Source organism: Nycticebus coucang, chromosome 4, assembly GCF_027406575.1.
Source record: "Nycticebus coucang isolate mNycCou1 chromosome 4, mNycCou1.pri, whole genome shotgun sequence".
Lineage (NCBI taxonomy): Eukaryota > Metazoa > Chordata > Mammalia > Primates > Lorisidae > Nycticebus > Nycticebus coucang.
This window is the reverse complement of record NC_069783.1, coordinates 89,204,879-89,221,819: the sequence shown is the minus strand read 5'-3', so window position 1 is coordinate 89,221,819 and position 16,941 is coordinate 89,204,879. Positions and strand designations below refer to the sequence as shown.

The 16,941-nt window shown below is 39.2% G+C and overlaps 1 pseudogene; it reads left to right on the top strand.

Annotated features, from left to right (window-relative positions):
• Positions 1-451: 451 nt before the first annotated feature.
• Positions 452-2,154, top strand: LOC128584358 (protein lifeguard 3-like; annotated as a pseudogene).
• Positions 2,155-16,941: the final 14,787 nt, after the last annotated feature.

The following is a 16,941-nucleotide window of genomic DNA, read 5'->3' as shown; positions in this document are numbered from 1 at the left end:
CATCCAACAGGGGTCTTTGTCTTCAGGTTCCCCCTGCACTCCCCATTCAGGCCTGCTTCCTAACCCCCACTGCACAAAGCAGGGGTAAGAAAGGAAGCACTTGGGCCCAGAGACCCCATTCTCAACATTGGCTATTCTGCCCTCTGAAACCATGGGGGGAAGGCAGGCCCCGTGTTTTCTTATCTGCAAAATGGGCTTGAACTTTGCGTCACAGGATTGCTCAGAGGGTCACAGGAGATGGCAGAGAGAAGTCACCACGTAAAATCTAAGGAACCACCCAAGCACAGCACATTCAAAATTTGAGCATCCCGTAAAACTTGGTGGTTTCTGCAAACTGTTCTGCTGTTGTTAATTCCTGTTAAGCCTTCTCTAGCCTACCTGTTCTAAAGCTTGCTCATATGCAGCTCACAGAATTAGTCATCAACAAGGCTAATTAGTCTTCTCCCAGGGGGCTCTTTTATTTTTCCTTTTATTTTTAGTTGACAAATAATAATTGTACATATTTATGGGGTACAGAGGAGGTATTTCAATACATGTATACAATGCGTAATAAGCAACTCAGAATAATTAGGATATGTCACCTCAAACACATATCATTTTTTTGTATTGGGAACATTCAAAATCCTCCCTTCTAGGTTTTTAACACACACAATAAATTAGTGTTAACTACAGGCACACCTTGAAAATATTGTGGATTCTGGTTCCAGACCACTGCAATAAAGCAAATATTAAAGTTAAATCCACAATTTTTTTGGTTTCCTAGTGAATATAAAGATTATGTTTATATGAATACTATACTGTACTCTATTAAGTGTGTGATAGTATTTTGTCTAAAAAGCAATGTACATGTTTTAATCAAAAATATTTTATTGCTAAAAAGTGCTAATGATCACCTGAGCTTTCAGTGAATTGTGATCTTTTTACTGTGGAGCATCTTGCCTTGATGTTGCTGTCTGCTGACTGATCAGGGTGCTGGTTGCTGAAAGTTGGGGTGGTTGTGACAATTTCTTAAAATAAGACAGCAATGAAAGTTTGCTGCATCAACTGGCTCTTCCTCTGATGAAAGCTTCCTCTGTAACATGAGATGCTGGCTGAAAGCATCTTACCCACAATAGAACTCCTGGAACGCTCCATCAGGGACAGCATAGTCCCAGCAGCTGGGGTTTCCCTTCAGCTCTTGAGCACCATGCTCAATCCCAGTGCCCCCCATCCTATGAGGATCACACAACTTTATGCACTGGCTATCCGCCCCCTGGGGCTATGGGCAACCATCTGTCTTGCTGGGTGGGTACCGTCCCTACCCACAGCCTGGTTACTGTCACCCGGCTGGCTACCTACAGCCCGTGACCCCTATCAACCCAACGTCCTGGAACTATGGCCCAGGCCAGGACTATGACAGGGAGGAGAGAACAGTGAGTGACAACTTTGGCCCCAGAGGAGGGTTGATGGGCAAGTTTGACAGATCTTCATTTGAAAGGCTTACTCCATCCAGTTGCCCCTCATGGTAGTCATCGGTGCCATCTTCATCCTCGTGGAACTGCTCAACACCTTTGTGAAGAAAAAACACGGCCATCTACTATGAGTCCTATGCTGTCTTCATTGTCAACTACTTGATCCTTGCCTGTTGCCAGGGACCCAGCCACCATTTCCCATGGAACATCATCCTGTGGACCCTCTTTACCACTGCGATGGGCTTCATGACAGGCACCATTTGCAGTATGTATCAAACCAAAGCTGTCATCATTGCAATGATCATCAGTGTTGTGGCATCCATTTCAGTCACCATCTTCTTCTGTCAGACAAAGGTGGACTTCACCTCATGCAAAGGCCTGTTCTGTGTCCTGGGAATTGTGCTCAAGGTGACTTGGGTAGTCAACAGCATTATTCTGTATTTCAGATATGTTTACTGGCTCCACATGGTCCATGCTGTTCTGGGGACCATTTGTTGCATGCATATGACGCACAGCTGGTCCTGGAGAACCAAAAGTACACTGTCATCCTGGAAGATCACATCACTGGTGCCTTGCAGATTTACATGGACATCATCTACATCTTCACCTGTGTGCTGCAGCTGGTGGGGGCTCGCAATGAAGGTTCACCCACCTATTTATCCCACCCTGGGCTTTCTCTTCCCCAGAGGATCATGCTCTATGACTGGGCAGGGCTTCAGACCCCTTGCTTCCCCTCAAGTAATGTACCCAGTTTTCTCTCTGTCCTGGAGATGGGGGTCTCTCTGGCTGTGGATGGGTAGGTACCTGAGAGGGATGGAGGAGCTGGGAACTAACTCTTGCTCTTGGTGAGCCTGGCAGAGACTAAAATGAAGGTGTATCTGCTCCCCTCCAGTCAATGGCACCAGATTCTTCTTAATAGCTGTGGTTGGAGAGAAGGGAAAAAGATCCTATTCTATAGCTAAAAGGGAATATGAAAGGTACAAGTGACTTCAAGGTGATAATGATCTCCTCCTACCTTTGCCAAAGGCTTCTAGGCTAGGTAGTTGAAGTTGTTTTCTCATTCAACCCTTAACAAAAGCAGAGAGCTTTGTCTGCAGCCTCCTGGACACATAGGCCATTATCCTATTTTCCTTTGGCTTGGCACCTTTCAGCGCAGGAAGGTAGAAGTGATCTGTGCCCACAAGTCTCCTTGCTTCAACCCCTTCTTGTTTCAGTGGGATGTATATATTGATTATCTGGATGTCCCAGGGATAAAGGGAAGGCGAGTGAAGCCCAGGGGTTAATATGGAGTAGTGTGCAACCTGGGCTGCCTTGTGATGCTGGTAGAGTGATTGTTTTTCACCTTTGCCTCTGGCCATCCTCAGAGTTGGGGAGGTGTCTCTCCAAGATTAGACCCCCAGGGGATCACTCTATTATTGCTGGATCTTTGTAGGGAGTCACCCTGTGTAGCTCCTCTGGGGCTGTCCCAGCCAGGGAATTCTGGTTGTGGGAGCAGCTCCAGAGTGTGACACACCCATATCCAGCAACAGGGTGGGGGGTGGTGCACCCAGTCTGGGAGTGCCTGGCACCCAGTGACTTTGGCACAGAGAGTCCAAGCCTCCAGCAGTCTCTGGCCAGGAGAAGGGCTTCGTGCAGAGGCAGGGAGGGCTCTGGAGGGCACGCAGCTACCAGAGTCCCTGGCCAGACGAGCAGGCCGGCATGTAGTCAGGGACAATACAGGAGGGAGGGCATGGGGCGCCGCAGCTCCCGGAGTTCCTGGTCAGGACATGCGGAGGCCCAGTGGGCGTGGGTCACAGGTTGCAGCACTGCTCTTATGGAAGTCTGGGAGGGTGTGGGTCACCAGTTGCAGGTAGCATCATAGCTTGTACGGAGGTCCAGGCGGGCTGCGGGTTGTGGGTCGCAGTGCCGCTCATACGGAGGTCTGGGCAGACCGTGGGTCTTGGTTCGTGGGTCGCGGTGCCTCTCAATTTGTTCTTAATGTGTCCTCTTGACTTGAGCCCCATATCTCCAGCCAGCCACTGATTTCTTTGTAATTTCTTTGTAATGTCCTCAAGAGGGGATGGGGAAGGGGAGACAAGGGTCAGCCTGTTGGGTGGAGGTGGAGACTGAATCAGCCCAGGGATACAGTTAGGATTTCTTTCCAGTTAGGATTTCTTTATTAAGTATTTGATCTTACATGTATCACATAAAGGGACACAGAAATGTAATGAAGTTTTATATCTAGAGGTTAAAAAAAGAACTTGGAATCAATCCTCTCAAACACTGCCGCTGTTTCATTAACCAAGTTATATTCTAAATCCTTTGTTGTCATTATAACAATGTTCACAGCATCTTCACCAGGAGTAATTTCCATTTTAAGAAACCACTTTTTTGCTCATCTATGAAAGGAACTCTTCACCATTCAAGTTTTGTCATGAGAGTGTAGCAATTCAGACACATCTTCAGATTCCACATCAAATTCTAGTTTTTTTGCTATTTCTACCACCTCAGTAGTGACTTCTTCTACTAAAGCCCCTCAAAGTCACCCATGAGGGCTGGATTCAACTTCTTCCAAACTCTTATTAATATTGATGTTTTGGATGGGTGGAGGGAGGGTAATTGGTGGGAACACAACTATGGTGCATTTTACAAGGGTACATGTTAAATTTACTAAGTGTAGAGTATAAATGTCTTAACACAACAACTAAGAAAATGCTGTGAAGGCTATGTTAACCAGTTTGATGAAAATATTTTAAATGGTATATAAAACCAGCACATTGTACCCCATGATTGCATTAATGTACACAGCTATGATTTAATAAAAAAAGAAATAAAATAAAATATATTGATGTTTTGACATTTTCCCATGAATCACGAATGTTCTCTTTTTTGACATATTTTCCAGTTGTGTAGTCATAAATGTGCTTAATGGCATCTGTTAATAGTATGATGATACAGGGTGGATATTTGTCTCTTCCAAGTCTCATGTTGAAATTTTATCTCCACTGTTGGGGATGGGGTCAAATGGGAGGTATTTTAGTCATGGGAGCAGATCCCTCCTGAATGGTTTTGTGCCCTCCCCGTGGTGGTGAGTGAGTTCTCTCCCTCTATTGGTTCAGTGGACAGCTGGTTGTTTAAAAGAGCCTGGCCCCCCCACTCCACTCTCTCTTGCTCCTTATCTCACCAGGTGATGTGACTGCTTCCCCTCCATCTTCCACCTTGATTGGAAGCTCCCCGAAGCTCTCACCACAAGCAGATACTGGTGCCATGTTTCATGTACAGTCTGAACAACTTTGAGCCAAATAAACATCTTTTCTTTATAAATTACCCAGTCTCAGTTATTCCTTTATAGCAACGCAAAATGAATTAATACACACAAATGGTGAATCCTTTTCAGAAGGTTTTCATTTTACTTTGCTCAGATCTGTCAGAGATATCACTGTCAATGGAAACTAAACCTTATAAAAAGCATTTCTTAAATAATAAGACTTGAAACTCAAAATTACTCTTTCATCCATGGCCATGGAGCAGAAGCTGTTAGCAAACCTGAAAACAACATTCATCTCTTTGTATATCTCTCTGTCTTGGGAGAGGAGATAAATTACCTATAAGTATTAATACTTTTATAAGGAATCTTTTTTTTTTTTTTTTTTTTGAGACAGAGTCTCACTATGTCACCCTCGGTAGCGTGCCATGGCATCACAGCTCACAGCAACCTCAAGGTCTTAGGCTTAAGAGATTCTCTTTCTTCAGCCTCCCAAATAGCTGGGATTACAGGCATCCACCACAATGCCTGGCTATTTTTTGGTTGCAGTTGTCATGGTTGCTTGGCAGGCCTGGGCTGGATTTGAATCTGCCAGCTCCAGTGTATGTGGCTGGCACCCTAGCCATTGAGCTACAGGCGCTGAGCCAAAATAAATCTTTTTTTCAAAGTAGTGGGTCTCACGTCTCAACAGTGGGTTTAAAATATTCAGTAAACAGGCTGGGTGCAATGGCTCATGCCTATAATCCTAGCCCTCTAGGAAGCTGAGTTAGGTAGATTCCTTGAGCTCAGGAGTTTGAGACAAGCCTGAGCAAGAGTAAGACCCCGTCTCTACTAAAAATAGAAACACTAGCTGGATATTATGGTGGATGCTGGTAGTCCCAGCTACTAGGGAGTCTGAGGCAAGAGGATCACTTGAGCTCAAGAGTTTGAGGTTGCTGTGAGCTATGATGAAGTTAGGGTGGTGGAGTGAGACACTATCTCAAAAAAATACAATATAATATAATATAATATAATATAATATAATATAATATAATATAATATAATTAATATAATATTTAGTAAACCATGCTGTAAACAGATGTGCTATCACCCAGGCTTTGTTGTTCCATTTATAGAGCACAAGCAGAGTAGATAAATCTGGCATAATTCCTAAGGGCCCTAGGATTTTGGGAATGGCAACTGAACATTGGCTCCAACTTGAAATCACAAGCTGCATTAGCCCCTAATAAAAGAGTCCTTTGGGAATTTGAAGCTTTGAAGCTAGGCATTGATTTCTCCTCTCTAGATAGAAAGTCCTAGATGGCATCATCTTCCAATAGAAGGCTGTTTCATCCACATTGAAAATCTGCCATTTAGTGTAGCCACCTTCATCGGGATCTTAGCTAGAGCTTCTGGATAACTTGCTGCAGCTTCTCCATCAGGACTTGCTGCTCACCTTATACTTTTGTGTTGTGGAGATGGCCTCTTACTTTACTTCTGCAGCTTTTTCATCTCTCTCAGCCTTCATAGAATTGAGGAGAGTTAGGGCCTTACTCCAGATTAGGCTTCGTTTGGGGGGACTACGGCTGTTTTGGTCTTCTGTCCAGACCACTTCAACATTCTCTATACCAGCAAAGAGGCTGTTTCACTTTCTTATGTGTGTATTCACTGGAGTAGCATTTGTAACTTCTTTCAAAAACTTTTTCTTTGCATTCACAACTTGACTAGCTGTTTGGTGCAAGAGGCCCAACTTTTAGCCTGTCTTGGCTTTTGACATGCCCTCCTTGCTAATTTAATCATTTCTAATTTTTTATTTAAAGTGAGAGATGTATGAATTTACCTTTCACTTGAACACTTAGAGGCCACTGTAGATCTAATTTCAATGTTGTTGTGTCTCAGAGAATAGAGATATTTAAGGAGAGGGAGAGAGATGAAGGAGAAGCCGGTCAGTAGAGCAGTCAGAACACATTCAACATTTATCAATTTAAGTTTACCATCTTATATGAGTGTGGATTGTGGTTTCTCAAAACAATTAGAAAAGTAACATCAAAAATCATTTATACAGGTACAATAACAATAATGAAAAAATTTGAAATATTCCAAGAATTATCAAAATGTGACACATAAGCACAACATGAGTACATGCTGTTGAAATAATAGTGTTGATAGATAGTTCATGCAGAATCACTACAAACCTACAATTTGTAAGAAAAAAATGCACAATATTGTGAAACACAATAAAGTAAAACATAATGAAATGAGGTATACCTGTATATTCACTAGAACAGTAGAATGTATTCCTCCTATCTAGCTATAATTGTTTTGTTTTGCTTTGAGACAGGGTCTCATGCTGAGTGCAGTGGCATCATCATAGCTCACTGCAACCTCAGCTTCTGGGCTTAAGAAATCCTTCTGCCTCAGCCTCCCAAGGAGCTGGGACTATAGATGGGCCTCACCATGACCAGCTCATTTTTCTATTTTTTGTAGAGATAGGGTCTTGCTCTTGAACAGGCTAGTCTTAAACTCCTGACTTCAAGTGGTCCTCCTGTTTTGGCCTCCCAAAGTGTTAGGATTACAAGCATGAGCCACCATGCCTGGCTAGCTATAGTTTTGCATCTGTTAATCAATCTGCTGGATCATATGGGAGTTCTACTTTTACTTTTTTGAGAAACCTCCATACTGTTTTCTATAATGTGCTATACTAAGTTATATTCCCACTAATAGTGCATAAGAGTTCCTTTTTCTGTACATCCTCACCAGCATTTGTTATATTCTGTCTTTTTGATAATAGCCATTCTAACTGGGGTAAGATGGTATCTCATTGTGATTTTGATTTGCATTTCCCTGATTAATATTGATGTTGAACATTTTTTCATATATCTGTTGAGAAATGTCTATTCAAATCTTTTGCCCATTTTTTAAATCAAAATATATTTACTTTGTGGCATTTGTGTGTGTGTGTCTTATTTTCTTCTCTCTTGAGTTGTTTGAATTCCTTCTGTATTCTAAATATTAGTCCCTTATTGGATTAATAGTTTGAAGATATTTTCCCCCATTCTACAGGTTGTTTTTTCAATCTCTTGATTGTTTTCTTTTGCTGCATGGAAACTTTTTAGTTTCACATATTCTCATTTTTCTCTTTTTGTTTTTGTTGGCTCTGCTTTTGCAGTCTTACTGATAAAATCTTTGTCTAGATCAATGCTCTAAGGAGTTTTCCTATGTTTTTTTTTTTTCTAGTAGTTTCATTATTTGGGGTATTACATTTAAGTTTTTAATCCCTTACAGTTTTTTTTTTAATATGTTGTGAGTTAGGGGGTTGGTTTTATTCTTCTGCATACAGAGACCCAGTTTCCCCAGCACCATTTATTGAAAAGGGTATCCTTTCCCCAATGCATGTCCTTTGTACCTATTGAAAATGAGTTGCCGGTAAGTACATGAAATTTATTTCTGAGTTCTCTATTATGTTCTGTTGGTCTGCATGTCTGTTTTCATACCAATACAATACTGTTTTGGTTACTATTGCTTTATAGGATATTTTGAAGTCAGGCAGTGTGATGTCTCCAGCTTTGGTGCTTTTGCTGAGTATTGCTTTGTCTTTTCAATGTCTTTTGTGACTCCATACAAATTTTAGCATTGTTTTTTATCATTTCAGTGAAGAATATCTTTGGCATTTTGATAGGGATTGCAATGAATCTGTAGATTGCTTTGAGTAGTATGGTCATTTTAACAATATTAATCCTTGAGCATGGGATGGTTTCCATTTGTTTATGTTCTTTTCAGTTTCTTTCACCCATGTTTTATAGTTTTCCACGTAGAAGTCTTTCACTTCCTAGGTATTTTTTTTGGTAACTATTATAAATTGATTTGCCTCCTTGATTTCTTTTTCAGCTAGTCCATTATTTGGTGTATAGAAATGCTTATTTCATCCCGCAAATTTACTGAGTACTTTTCTCAGTTCTAAGAGCTTTTTGGTGGAGTCTTTAGGTTTTTCCATTCGTAAGATCATGTTGTCTGTGTAGAAGGACAATTTGACTTCCTCATTTTCTTTTTTCTTTTTTTTTTTTTTACTTCCTCATTTTCAATTTGGATGCCCTCTATTTCTTTCTCTTGTCTAATTGCTCTTGTTATAATTTCCAGTACTATGTTGAATCAAAGTACAAGACATCCTGTCTTGTTCATGTTCTTAGAGGAAATTTTTCCCCATTCAGCTGTAGGTTTGCTATATATGGCCTTTATTATTTTGGGATTTGTTCCTTCAATAGCCAATTTGTTACGAGTTTTTATCATGAAGAGATGCTAAATTTTATCAAATGATTTTGACAAATCAAATAGACATAGGTCATTAAGATGGTCATATGGTTTTTGTTTTTCATTCTGTTGATGTGCTGTTTCATATTTATAGATTTGCATATGTTGAATAATCCTCACATTCCTGGGATAAATTCCACTTGATCATGATATATTATCTTTTTGATGTATTGTTGGATTCAATTTTTGTTGAGAATTTTGCATCAATATTCATCAGGGATACTGACCTATAATTTTTCTTTTGTTATATCTTCATCTGGTTTTGATATCAGGCTAATGCTGGCCTCATAGAATAAATTGGAAAGAATTTTCTCTTCTTCTTTTTTTGGTATAATTTGAAAAGAATCGGTGTTAGTTTTTTTTTTTTTTTTGTACAGACAGAGTCTCACTGTTCCGCCCTCGGGTAGAGTGCCGTGGCGTCACACGGCTCACAGCAACCTCTTAACTCTTGGGCTTACGCGATTCTCTTGCCTCAGCCTCCCGAGCAGCTGGGACTACAGGCGCCCGCCACAACGCCCGGCTATTTTTTGGTTGCAGTTTGGCCGGGGCTGGTTTTGAACCTGCCACCCTCGGCATATGGGGCTGGCGCCCTACTCACTGAGCCACAGGCGCCGCCCCGGTGTTAGTTTTTTAAAAGTTGGTAGCATTCAGCAGTAAAACCTGGAATATTGTTTCCTGGGAGACTTTTTATTACTGACTCAATCTATTACTTGTTACTGGTTTGTTCAGGTTTTCTATTTCTTCCTGGTTTAGTTTTGACAGATAATACATGCCCAGAAATTTTTCTCTAGGTTTTAAATTTGTTGGAAGGTAGTTGTTCCTAATAGTCTTTAATGATCCTTTGTATTTCTGTAGTATCAAGAAAGTATTCTTTCCTTTTTTCTCAGTCTAGCTAATGGTTTACCAATTTTATTTATCTTTTCAAAAACCTCACTTTTGTTTCATTAACCTTTCATAATTTTTGTCTGTATTTTATTTCTTCTGTGGTCTTTATTATTTCTTTCCTTCTGTTAATTTCTAGTGGAGTGATTGTTAATCTCTGACCATGTGGGCATAACAGGAGCATGACATCAGAGAAACTCTTCCGGATTTTTACTTCCGAACAAACAGGCTCTGAGTATGCCTCAGGGGGAGCCCAGCTCTCTGTGTTAGCAAAAGCCATTTTAAACCCATTACAGACTTGCCTTGTGCAGCTTATGTGGGATAGTTTAACCCACTTTGAGGTGCATTATTAGGTTATGTATTTAAAATCTTTCTATTTTTGATTTAGGCATTTATTGCTATAAACTCCCTTCTTAGTACTCCTTTTGCTATATGTTATAGGTTTTGGTATGCTGTGTTTCTATTTTCCTTCTGTTGAAGAAATCTTTTTATTTCCTTCTTAATTTCTTCATCAACCCATTGGTTGTTCAGGAATATGTTGCTTAATGTTTCTGTCTTTGCATAGTTTCCAAAGTTCCTCTTGTTTCTAGTTTACTCCATTGTGATCTGAGACAATTACTTGATATGATTTTGATTTTTTGTTCGTTTGTTTGAGACAGAGTCGAACTCTGTTACCCAGTCTAGAGTATTATGGCCTCAGCCTAGCTCACAGCAACCTCAAACTCCTGGTTTAAGTGATCCTCCTGTCTCAGCCTCCTGAGTAGCTGGTACTACAGGTGCCCACCATGATGGCCAGCTGATTTTTCTATTTTTAGTAGAGTTGGGGTATTGCTTTTTCTCAGGCTGGTTTTGAACTCCTGACCTCAAGCTATCTTCCTGTCTTAGCCTTTTAGAGTACTAGGATTACAGATGTAATCCTTGATTTTGATTTTTTTGTTAATTTGTTGAGATTTGTTATGTGGCCCAACATATGGTCTACCCTGGAGAATGATCCATGTGCTGAAGAGAAGAATGTGTATTCTGTGGCTATTGATTGAAAATGTTTTATTAGGTCCATTTGGTTTATAGTGCAGTTTAAATCCAATGTTGATTTTCTGTCTAATTGATCAATCAAATGCTGCAAGTTAGGTGTTGAAATTCCCAATTAACTCTTGTATTGGAGTCTATCACTCTCTTTAACTCTATAACATTTGCCTTCTATACCTGGGTGCTCCAATGTTGGGTGCATATATATTTATGATTGTTCTATTCTCTTGCTAAATCAATTCATTTATCATTATATAATGATATTCTTTGTCTCTCTCTCTTTTTTTTTTTTTTTTACTTTTGCCTCATAAAGTACAGCTTCTCTTGTACACTTTAGGTTTCTGCTTGCAGTATCTTTTTTCATCCTCTCGCTTTCAGTCTAAATGTATATTTATAGGCCAAGTGATTCTCTTACAGGCAGCATACAGTTGGGTCTTATTTTTTTTTTTTTTTATCCATTTTATCCATTTAGCCAGTCTACATATACTGGGGAATTTAAACTGTTTTCAGTCCAAGTTTTTATTAAGAAGTCAGCACTTACTTCTGTCATTTTGTTAGTTGTTTTCTGATGGTCTTAGATATCCTTTGTTCCTTTCTTCCTCTCTTATTGTTCATCTTTGGTATTTGATAGTTTTCTGTAGTGATAATAGTTGATTTCTTTCTCTTTCACATTTGTATACAGGCAGTCTCCAGGTTATAATGACATAGGTTTTATAAGTTTGTTCTTAAGTCAAATTTGTATGGAAGTTGCAGCAGGTACCTTTACCTGTTACCTGTAATAGCCTCCATTCATTAGTGCAAGTTTTATGGAAGTTGGGTGTTTGTGACTCAGGGACTGCCTGTGTCTGCTTTGCCAGTGAATTTTATACTTTCATGTGTTTTAATGATGGTAGATATAGCAGTTTCACTTCCAGATGTAGGATTTCCTTAAGTATCCCTTGTAGGGCTAGTCTAGTGGCAATGAATTTCCTCAGTTTTTGCTTGTCTAGGAAAAAAATTGTTTCTTCTCCATTTTTGAAAGATAGTTTTGCTAGATATATTATTCTTGGCTGGCTAACAGAGAACCAAATAATAATCCAAAGATATGGCTTTCTAATAATAGATATTTTTGTCATTAACTAACAGATCATAGGAGGATGTGCTTTCCAGTGAGGAAATTTCCCTGCTTTCAGAACATCTCCAGGTATCTGTGCCCATCCTATAGAAAGGCTGTATCTCTGGGCCAAGTGCTGGTTGTGGAGTTATCACCTAGAGGCCAACCAGTCAAGGACATGAATTGGATTTTCCTTTGGCACCTCTACCCCCAGAAAGGGATATGCTCATCAGCCTCTTCATTTCCCATCCTGCGGTCACTGTCCTGCCTGATTCATCCTGCCATGAGGCCAGGATTTCACTGAACCTAGCTAGTACAGTGTTAGCTCAGGCAATAGATGGGCTCTGCCTCCATGGCAAGTACCATGTCTCTGCCGTATTTTCTCCTCATCTAAGGAATGAAAGAATGCCCCCCCCAAAAGGTGATTATCTTCCCCTACCACTTACAGTGCCTCAGCATCACAGATACTATTCGAGGGCTTCACACATCATTCACTTTGCATCACAACCCCACAAAGTGGATACTACTGTTATACATACTTCAACTAAGGCCCTAAAAGAGGTGGAGGTAAGATTTGAAACTACAGTGTGTACCCTCAGAGCCCAAGCTCCTTTCTGTTTTTTATATCCCCTTACAAGCCCATTCAAGAACTTGGGGTTTTTCCCTGGATTTTCCCTTTCCATGTAGTTGTTTCCCTCCTCCAGTCCGTCCCAAATGGGGACAGCTGAGCACAGCCTATAGCATTTTACCCTTGGGAAGAAGCAGAGACCGCTCCTTGGACCCTCCTAGGAAGGCTTCTGGAACCTGACTTTTATGATAGGAAGCAAAGAAGAGGAACCAAGGGAAGGGAGTGATGGTTAATTCTGGTACAAGAAGGCCTTGCTTTGTCTTCAAATTCCTAGTCACTTCCAGGTGTCCCAGGGACACCTGTGTTTGTACTCCTCAACTTTCAAGTTTCTTTCCCTCATACTTGGCAAACCAGGGGACTATAGTGTATTCTAGAAGTCTCTATGACTCTGACATAACTTCAGCAACCTATGGGGAAGGGGAAGTAATGGGGCTGCACAAAAATGCTTGTAAAAAATGTGCAGCTCACTATAGCAATGCCTATTTGTTGATAGGAGTAAGGAAAACCCTGTGTGTCTCATAATGAAATAGATCCTCCATTTTGTGTTTAAGGCCCTTTCCTTTAGCATATATACCTTTCAAATTATAGTCTCTTTTCTCATTAAAAAATTGCCAGGATCATTTTAGCAAAGTATCTTGGCAAGAATTTTTTACTATCTTTGGTATCTCAGCCAAGGCTCTTTAGATGTTCTCAGAGAGGAAATCCCCAAAGAATTCTGTCCCCAATTTCTATACTATAGATCAGGAGACATCAGCATGAGATTAAAAAAAAAAAAAAAAGGTCACCCAGTGAGCGTTAAAGTGACAGGGGAGAGCTGACTGGCCTTGTTCCTGGCCCTGGTCATGAGATAGGAATGGAACAGTGGGGGGAACCTGACTGTGAGGCCTGGAGTCAGGGTTAACCAAACTCTGTGAACTCTGTGGGGTTGGTGTCTGACAGGCCAGCAGACTATCACCTTCTCAGAGGCAGCAAATCCATGAGATTATTGACTGGATTAAGAAGCAGGACCTTAACAATACTCCAGGAGGCCCTTTTGTTCCCCAGACCAGTCACATCCCCCAAATAATCATCTTTACTTCTGTCCCCACTGATGAGCTTGTCTGTTCTTGAACTTCATGTAAATGGAGTCATCAGACTAGCCTTGGCAGTTGTCTTTCACTGAACTTGACTTTTAGGACATCCATCCATGTTACTGTGTGTTGCTTTAGAGCATTCAATTTCATCACTAAGTATACCACGATGTATTTGTCCATTTCACCACTGATGGAAATTTGTGTTGTTTACAGTCTTTGTTTACTATAACTGGATAGTCGTGAACATTTTGTATATGTCTTTTGTGCCCGTACGTATGTGTTTCAACTGGGTATATACCTACAAGTAGAATTTCTACGTCATAGGATATAAGGGCTCAGCTGTAGCAGATACTGTCAAACAAATTTCTGAAGTATTTGTATCAATTTATACTCCCACCAACCAGTGGTTGGCAGCTGCAGTTGCTATACATCCTGTCTAGCACTTACTATTGTTTTAGTCTGTCATTTGGGACAACTCTGGTGGCTCAATAGTGGTATCTGTAACCTTTCTTTAGTATCATGATTATTATTATTATTATTATTTTGAAACAAGTTCTTACCCTGTCACCCAGGCTGGAGTGCAGTGGTTGATCATAGCTCACTACAATCTCAAATTCTTGGGCTCAAGTGATCCTCCTGCCCCGGCCTTCTGAGTACCTAGGATGACAGGTGCATGACATCACACCTGACTAATCCTACAGCTTTAATTTGCATTCCACTGCTAGTGTTTATTGGCAGATTGCAAAATCTCTTTTATAAAGTGCTTATTCAACTGCTTTGCCCATGTTTTCTATTAGATTATTAATTATTTGTGGAAATTCTTTAAATTTTCTGGATACAAGTCCTTTAGCAGGTTTATGATTTGAAAATATCTTCTCCCACTCAAAGGCTTGCTTTTTCATTCTCTTAATGGTATCTTTTGACAAACAGAAGTTCTTATTTTGAACGAAGTCCAATTCATTAATCTTTTCCTTTGTACTTAGTACTTCTTATATTACATTGGAGAAAATTTTACTCCAAAGTCATGACATTATTCTTTTACATTATATTTTTGAAGTTGTGTGTTATTTTTCCTTTCTTATTTAGATCTACAATCTATCTGATGTTTGTGTGTGGCGTGAGGAGGGCTCAAGTGCCAACCACTGGTTGGTGTGAGATGGGAATGAAAAATGTATCTAAAAGGTAATCCAAATTAGACAAACTGTCAAAATTGTGTTATTGGTTTACTCTTATTATGAATGCATAGGAAAGCCTGAAGGTACTTGCATACATAATAACATCCAATATCAGATACGCGTGACCCCAGTGGGCCAGCTGTTTGCTACAGTCCTTCTGAACCCCCAGAGCAAACTGAATTTGCTATGTGGCATACTGATACCCCTAGAAAGACAATAACTTGAGTTATAACAGAAGGAATACCTAAACAAATAAAAAAAACATTAATAACAATTTTGCAATATATACAGACATGTGTCTTTTTATATTTTCAATAATAATTAGAAGTTTTCCATGTAGAAATACTATATATTTCTGAAGAATTATTTCTATGTATTTTATATTTTGGGTTGTCATGTTAACTTTAATTCTCTAATTGTTAATGGTATACAATGGATATTTGTACACTGAACTTAAAAAAATAAAAAAATAATGGTAAACATTAAAAAAACAAAAAAATAAAAAATATCCAGCTGACCCTGCAGTGTTTATGAAAAAACAACCCATCCTACTCCCATTATACAACAGTGTTATTTTTACAATAAATCAAATGATTGAATATGTGTAGTTTGTTTTCTAGGGCTCTCTCTCCTGGTCCATTGATCTATTTGTCTATGCTTACACAAATCTCACACTGTCTTATTTACTAAAGCTTCAGAATAGGTCTTGACAAATATTCTTACTGAAGATTGCTTTGGTTCTTTAAATTTTTAAGTAAAAAAATAACGTTCATGACTGCATTAATGTACACAGCCATGATTTAATAAAAAAAAAAATCTCTTAAAAAATAATGTTCATTCTACAAATAAAGTAAACAAAATTTTACTGGAATTTGTATTAAAATGTCACTGTAGTCAGATCAGTGGATCAATTTGGACAGAAGTAAATATAAAAATATTGTCTTAACACAATAACTAAGAAAATGCCATGAAGGCTACATTAACCAGTTTGATGAAAATATTTCAAATTGTATATTAGACCAGCACATTCTACCCCATGCTGTGCATTAATGTACACAGCTATGATTTAATTTAAAAATATATATATTTATATATTATATATAATATAAAAGATATATTATCTTTTATTCCATGAATATTTATTGGGATTCTTTTAATTTCTCTTAATAATAATCTTATAATTTTCAATTAAGTTTTATTACATTTATTCTATGCATTTTTGATGCTATTATAAATATCACTTAACTCTTTAAATTTTCCAATTATTTGTCACTCACCTAAAACTATTTGTTTTCTTAAGTCAATTTGCCAACTCCTCTACAGTGTGGTTACTACTACTAACTTGTAAATCAAAGTCATCACTCACAATAAAGAAGTTTTTCAGTCTATTTTCTGTATTGTTCAGATTGAGTCATTTCTATTATTCTTTCTTCAGTTTCACTGATTCTGTCCCCTGGCATATCCATTCTACTATTGAGTAGAATCCAGTGCATTTTTTATTTCTGTTATTTTATTTTTTAGTTCTATGATTCCTGTATACTTTTTCTTTTATAATTTCTCTTTCTTCACTAAGATATTTCCATTCTTTCACTTGTTTCAAGAGAATGTGCAATTACTTTCTGGAGCATTTTTTAAGACAGTGTGTTAAAGTGTCTGTCAGATAATTCCAGATAATCTGATTCATCTGGTGTAGGTGTTGATTGATTGTCTTTTAAGTCATTTAAGTTCATAGTATGTTTGCTTTTTCATTGTATTTAGACATTCTGCCTTTTATGTTAGAAGACTCTGGGTCGGGGTGGCGCCTATGGCTCAAGGAGTAGGGCGCTGGTCCCATATGCCAGAGGTGGCGGGTTCAAAACCAAAAAAAAAAAAAAGAAGACTCTGGGTCCTATTTAATTTGTCTTTTAAGCACCTATCACTTGGTTTAGGTTTAGCATACATGTCCTAGACTAGTTTAGTGGACTGAAATTAAACAACAATTTAATTTCAGAGCCTTCGTCACACTATTCCAGACTATCGAAGCTCCCACTGGTCCATTGGGTGCTGCCTAGGGGTGAGGAGGTGGGACTGAAGGAAATTCCT